This window comes from Chlorocebus sabaeus, chromosome 14 (genome assembly GCF_047675955.1).
Source record: "Chlorocebus sabaeus isolate Y175 chromosome 14, mChlSab1.0.hap1, whole genome shotgun sequence".
Classification (NCBI taxonomy): domain Eukaryota; kingdom Metazoa; phylum Chordata; class Mammalia; order Primates; family Cercopithecidae; genus Chlorocebus; species Chlorocebus sabaeus.
The window spans coordinates 86,730,897-86,738,307 of record NC_132917.1 but is presented as its reverse complement, the minus strand read 5'-3'; positions in this window follow the sequence as shown (position 1 = coordinate 86,738,307).

Sequence of the window (7,411 nt, the reverse complement as noted above, 5' to 3'; positions counted from 1 at the left end):
GTGATTTCAATTCTTTTAAATTTCTGGAGGTTTGTTTCATGGCCCAAGATAGAGTCTATCTTGATGTTTTGTGGGCACTTGAAAAGAATATGTATTCTTTTGTTGTTGGGTGGAGTGTCCTGTAAATTTCAATTTGATCCTGTTGGTTGATGATGTTCTTCTATATCCTTGTGTATTTTCTATCTAGTTATTCTATTAATTGGTGAGAGAAGGGTGTTGAAGCAACCAACTATAATTATGGATCTATATATTTCTTCATTTCAGTTCTATCAAATTTACTTCACATATTTTGCAGTTCTACTATTGGTGTATGCACATTTAGGATTGGTGTATCTTGGTGCACTGACACTTTTATCATGATGTGTGTGTCTCTTTGTCTCTGGTGAGTTTCTTTCTTCTGAGGTCTACTTTATCCGATATTAATATGGCCACTCACCTGTAATCCCAGCACTTTGGGAGGCCGAGGCGGGTGGATCACTTGAGGTCAGGAGTTCGAGACCAGCCTAGCCAACACAGTGAAACCCCGTCTCTACTAAAAATACAAAAATTAGCCAGGCATGGTGGCAGGCACCTGTAATCCCAGCACTTGTGGCCTGAGGCATGAGAATCGCTTGAATCTGGGAGGTGGAGGTTGCAGTGAACTGACATTGCACCACTACACTCCAGCCTGGGGGAAAGAGTGAGACTCCATCTCAAAAACAAGAAAACAACAACAACCAAAAAAACACACATATATATAGCCACTCCTGCTTCTCTTTGATTAATGTTTACATTATAAAGTTTTTTTTCCATCCTCTTATTTTCAACCTTCTCATATCATTATATTTGAAGTGAGTTTATTATAGATGATATATAATTGGGTCATATTTTTAAATCTACTCTGCCAATTTCTTCTATTGTTATATTTAAACCATTTACAATTAATGTAATTATCAACATGATAGGACTAAATATGTCTTTTATATTTTGCTTCCCATTTGTTCTCTTTGTTTTCTTTCCCTGTTTTCTTGTGTGTAACTTGGACATTTTTTAGAATTCCATTTTGATATATCTACAGGGTTTTATAATAGATTTATTGAGAGATAATCCACATACTGTACAATTCACCCATTTAAAGCATACAATTTAATGACTTTTAGTATATTCACAAGGTTGTGCAATCATTACCACTATTTAATTGCAGAACATTTTCACCACCACCCAAAAGAAACCCCATATCTTAGCAGTTACAACCCAGTTGGCCTTCCCCCAGGCCCTGGAAACCATTAGTCTACTTTCTCTCTCTGTGGTGTCTATTCTAGATAATTCATATAAATGCAATCATATAACATGTGTCATTTGGGTCTGGTTTCTTTCACTTAGTGTAATGTTTTCAATTTTTCATCAATGTTGTAGCTTGAATCAGTACTTCATTTCTTTTTATGGTTGAGTAATATTCCATTATATGGATATACCACATTTTATTTATCCATTCATCAGTTGATGGACATTTATGTTGTTTATACTTTTTGGCTACTTTGAATAATACAACTATGAATATCTATATACAAGTTTTTGTGTGAGCATACATTTAAATATCTTGACAGTATATACCTAGTGTGGAATTCCTGGATCATATGGTATCTCTATATTTAACTTTTTGAGAAACTGCCAAACTATTTTCCAATATTACTGCAACATTTTACCTTCTTGCCAGCAGTGTATGAAGGTTCCAGTTTTTCCAGGTCCTTGCAAACACTTGGTATTATCTGTCTTTTTAAAAATTATTATACAATCCTAGTGTGTGAAATGGATCTTATTATGGTTTTGATTGCATTTCCCTGATAGTTAATGTCTATGGCATTTTTTAGTGTATGTCTTTGTATATGCTTTTTAGTAGCTGCTGTAGGTGTTACATTATATATACAAAATGTATTACAATCTACTAGTGCCATCATTTTACCAGTTTGAATGATGTATAGAAACCTTACCTCCCTTTAAGTCCCCCTTTTCTTCTCCATTTACAATATAATGATCTTAACTACCTCCTTTATGTATTTTTAGAACCACATTAGGTAGACAGTGTTAACATTTTTGCTTCAGTTGTCAAATGCATCTTAAAAAATTTGAAAGCAGAATAAAAACCTATGGTATTAATATTTATCCATATTTTTACCTTCTGTGTTCTTTCTTCCTTTCTAGTGTTACTGGGTTCCTTCTTTTATCATTTTTTTTCTGTTTAGAGAACTTTCTGTTTAGAGACTACCCATTCTTTTAGGGTAGTCTTCTGGTGACAGATTCTCTTAGTTTACTTTTATCTGAGAATGTCTTGATTTCCCATCAGTGTTCTTCAAAGCAATGGAATCAATAGGAGGTAAATTGATTGACTGATACACACACACACACACACACACACACAAATACATACGTAGATGGATGAGAAGTGATTTATAAGAAAATTGTCTCATGTGATTATGCAGTCTAAGAAGTCCCATGACAGGCCATTTGCAAACTGGAAACCCATGAAAGTTGGTGGCATGACTCAGTCCAAATCTGAAAGCCTCAGAACCAAAGAAGCTGATGGTATTAACTCTCGGTTCAAGGCCAAAGGTCTGAGAACCCAGGGAGCCACTGATGCAAGTCCTAAAGTCCAAAGGCTGGAGACCCTAGAGTTCTATGTCCAAAGACAGGAGAAAAAGGGGTCCCAGCTCCAGGAGACAGAAAGAATGAATTCACTTCTCCTCTGCCTTTTTGTTCTATCAAGGCCCCCAGTCAACTGGATGGTGCTTGCCCACATTGAGGACAGATTTTCCCCACTGAGTGCACTGACTCATATGTCAATCTCTTCCAGAAACATCCTCACAGACACACCCATAAATAATGCCTTATCACCTATCTAGGTATCCCCTAACCTAGTCAAGTTGCCACCTAAAATTAACTACCACACCTTCCATTCTTGAAGAATATTTTCTCTGGATACAGGATTCTAGGGTGACAGTTCTTTTCTTCTAGTACTGGAAAAAGATTGTATCTCTTCCTGCTGTCCTTTATGGTTTCTGATGAGAAATCCACTGTCACTTGAACTGTTTTATTCTGTAGAGGTAAGGTGTTGTTTTTCTCTTGCTGCTTTCAAGTACCTTTTTAGCCCTCCCTCTTTCTTTTCTTCTTCCAGTTTTCTGATTGTATAAATGTTATATCTTTTGTTATAGTCCCACAGGTTGCTGAGGCTCTGTTCTGTTTTGTTTGTTTGTTTGTTTTCCAGTCTGTTTTATTTCTGTTGGTCAGATTGGGTGATTTCTTTTTTAATTTTTCTTTTTTTTTCTTTTTTTTTTTTTAGATGGAGTCTCACTTTGTCACCCAGGCTAAAGTGCAGTGGCATAATCTTGGCTCACTGCAACCCCTACCTCCCCGACCTTCTGGATTCAAGTGATTCTCTTGACTCAGCCTCCCAAGTAGCTGAGATTACAAGCACCTGCCACTATGCCCAGGTATTTTATTTTTATTTTTAGTAGAGACAAGATTTCATCATATTGGCCAGGCTAGTCTCAAACTCCTGACCTCAAATGATCCACCCACCCTGGCCTCCCGAAGTGTTAGGATTACAGGTGTGAGCCACTGTACCCGGTGGGTAATTTCTATTGTTCTATCTTCTACTTCACTGATTTTCTCTTCTGTCTTCTCCAATATACTGTTGAGCCCATCTACTGAGCTTTTTTATTTTGGTTATTGTATTTTTCAATTATAAAATTTTCATTTAGTTCTTCTTTATATATTCATTTCCACTGCTGAGACTTTGTATTTTCTTCATGTTTTAAGCATATTTTTAATTGCTTATTGAAGCATTTTTTTTTAATTGTAGCTGTTTACACCTTTGTTAGAGTACAGTCATATGGAAAACAACAGTATAGAGGTTGCTCAATAATTAAAAATAGATCTACTATTGGCTGGGCACAGTGGCTCACACCTGTAATCCCAACACTTTGGGAAGCTGAGGCCGGCCAATTACTTGAGGTCAAGAGTTCGAGACCAGCCTGGCCAATGTGGTAAAACCTTGTCTGTGCTAAAAAAAAAAAAAAAAAAAAAAAAAAAAAAAAAAAAAAAAAAATGTGGTGGTGCACGTCTGTAGTTCCAGCTACTCAGGAGGCTGAGGCAGGATAATCGCTTGAACCTGGGAGGTGGAGGTTGCTGTGAGCCAAGATCATGCCACTGCACTCCAGTCTGGGTGAAAAAAAAAAAATAGATCTATTATCAACCCAGCAATCCGCTATTTGATATATATCCAAAGAAAATGAAATCAACATGTCAAAGAGATATCTGCACTCTCATGTTCATTGCAGCATTATTCACAACAGCCAAGATATGTAATCAACCTACCAAGGAATGAATGGATAAAGAAAATGTCACATATATACACAATGGAATACTATTCAGACTTAAAAAACAAACAAACAAACAAACAAAACAAAACAAAAAAACAACAACAAAAAACAAGGAAGCCAGGTGCAGTGCCTGTAATCCCAGCACTCTGGGAGGCTGAGGTGGAGGGATAGCTTGAGCCCAGGAGTTTTGACCAGCCTAAGCAACGTAGTTACCCGATTTCCTAAAAACAAAAGAAGGACATCTTGTCATTTCTGACAACATGGATGAACCTGGAGGACATTATATTAAGTGCAATAAGTCAGGCACATAGATATACTGCATGATCTCACTGATATGTGGAATCTGAAAAAACATCAAATTCCTAAAAGCAGAGAATAGAATGGTAGTTACCAGGGATTTGGGGTGTGGGGAGGAGGATGGGGAGACTTTAGCTAAAGGATCCAAAATTTTAGTTATACATGAGGAATAAGCTCAAGAGATGTATTGGACTATATAGTGACTATAAGTCAATAATAATGTATTATATACTTGAAAATTGCTAAGAGAGTAGATTTTAGGTGTTCTTGGCACACACAAAAATGATACAAATGAGGTAATGCATATATTAATTAGCTAAATTTAGCAATTCTACAATGTACACATATTTCAAAATATTATGTTGTACACATAAATACATAAACTTTTTATTTGTCAATTAAAAATACACTTTAAAAATCTTTATTAGATAATTCTAACATCTCTGTCATCTAGGTCTTGTCACCTATATTAGTAAGAAATTACTATAAACTACATGGCTTAAAATATATCTATTTATTCTCTCATGGCTATTAGGGCTAGAAGTTTGAAATCAAGTTGTTGGCATGGTCATACTCCCTGTGAAGGTGCTAGGGAAGAATCTTTCCTTGCCTCATCTAGCTTCTGGGGGTTGCAGATAATCCCTTGGTGTTCTTTGGCATTTAGATGCATCACTCTAGTCTCTACCCCTGTCTCTACATGGCTTTCTTCCCTGTGTGTGCGTATCCAAATTTCCCATATAAAGTCACCAGTCATATTGGATTTAGGCCCTACTCTAGTCTTGTATGACTTTATGACTTTTTTTTTTTTTTAGACAGCTCTGTTGTCCAGGCTGGAGTACAGTGGTGCGGTATCAGCTCACCGCAACCTCCACCTCCCAGGTTCAAGAGACTCTCATGCCTCAGTCTCCTGAGTAGCTGGGATTACAGGCCTGTGCCACCATGCCTCGCTAATTTTTGTATTTTTAGTAGAGACAGGGATTCACCATGTTGGCCAGGCTGGTCTCAAACTCCTGACCTCAAATGATCCACCTGCCTTGGCCTCCCAAAGTGCTGGGATTACAGGTGTGAGCCATCGCACCTGGCCCTGTATGACATCTTAACTTTATTTATCTGCAAAGACCCTATGTCCAAATGAGGTCACATTCATGGGCTCCAGGTGAACATGAATTTTTAGGAGACATTATTCAATCCGCTAAAGCATCTATTGATTGTCTGTTTTCATTGAGTTTGAAACCTTCCTGGTTCTTGGTATGATGAGTGATTTTCATTTGAAATCTGGACTTTCATATTATGTTCTGAGATTCTGCATTCCATTCAAACCTCAGTTTCTGCTGCTCTGACGCTGCTTTGGTAGGAGAAGTTGGGGAGCCACCTTGTTGCTTCTAGGCAGACATAGAAGTTCAAGTTCCCTGCTTAGTTCCAGTGAGATCTAGGAGAGCTTCCTGCTTAATGCTGAGCAGAGGTGGGAGCTCCAGTTCTCTACACATTTTCAAAAGTCACAGTGGTAGGGATGTTCTCATTACTACTGGGTGATGGTGAAAGTTCTGGGTCTCCACTAGCCCTCTCTGACACCACCCCATGGTTGTCTTGTTACTACCAGATGTGGTAGAAATCCAGGTTTCCCAATTTCCATTATTTCTTTGACTTTTGAGTTATTTGGCAATGTGTTTTATGTTTACAAAATATTTGTTTTGATTTCTTTTTTGTCATTGATTTCTAACCCAATTGAAAAGTGGTCATGAAATGCAATGTGTATTAGAGTGATTTCTTCACTTCCTTTATATTCTAGTGTGCAATATTTATAAATATTCCATATGTGGTAACTTACTATTTACTTGATGTGGACAGGATGTGACAATTCAATGAAGCATATCTTGTTTTCATGTCTTCTCTGTACCAAATGTTTGTCTTCTTCAGCGATTAATGAAAAAAAATTTAAATATTTCCCTTCATGACCGTAGGTGTTGTTTTTTTTGTTTGTTTGTTTGTTTTTTAAGATGGAGTCTCGCTTTGTTGCCCAGGCTGGAGTGCAGTGGTGCCATCTCAGCTCACCGCAAACTCCGCCTCCCGGGTTCACACCATTCTCCTGCCTCAGCCTCCGAGTAGCTGGGACTACAGGCGCCCACCACCACGCCCGGCTAATTTTTTGTATTTTTAGTAGAGACAGGGTTTCACCACGTTAGCCAGGATGGTCTCGATCTCCTGACCTCGTGATCCACCCGCCTCGGCCTCCCAAAGTGCTGGGATTACAGGCGTGAGCCACCGCGCCCGGCAACGGTGGGTGTTATGGACAGAATTGTGTACCCCTGAAATTCAGATGTTTAAGCCTTAACCCCCAATGTGACCGTATTTGCAGATAGGGCCTTTAGAGAGGTAATTAAGATTAAATGAAATCATAAGGATGAAGCCCTAATCTGATAACTGATGCTGCCCTTATAAAAGGAGGAAGAGATTCCCACAGATCTCTCTCTCTCTCTCCCCGCCACCCCTTTGTGGGTACACGGAGAAGAGGCCACATGAGGTCACAGTGAGAAGGTGGTCATCTGTAAACCAGGAAGAGAGTTCACACCAAGAACCATATTGCTGACACCTTGCTTGTTATTGCTAGTACCTTGCTTGATCTGGGTCTTCTCCAGAATTGTGAGAAAATAAATTCTTGTTGTTTAAGCCATTCAGTTTTTGGTATTTTGTTATGGCAGCCTGAGAAGACTAACACAGTGGGCTTATATTTCTCCTTGAAATTCTGTCAGTTTTGC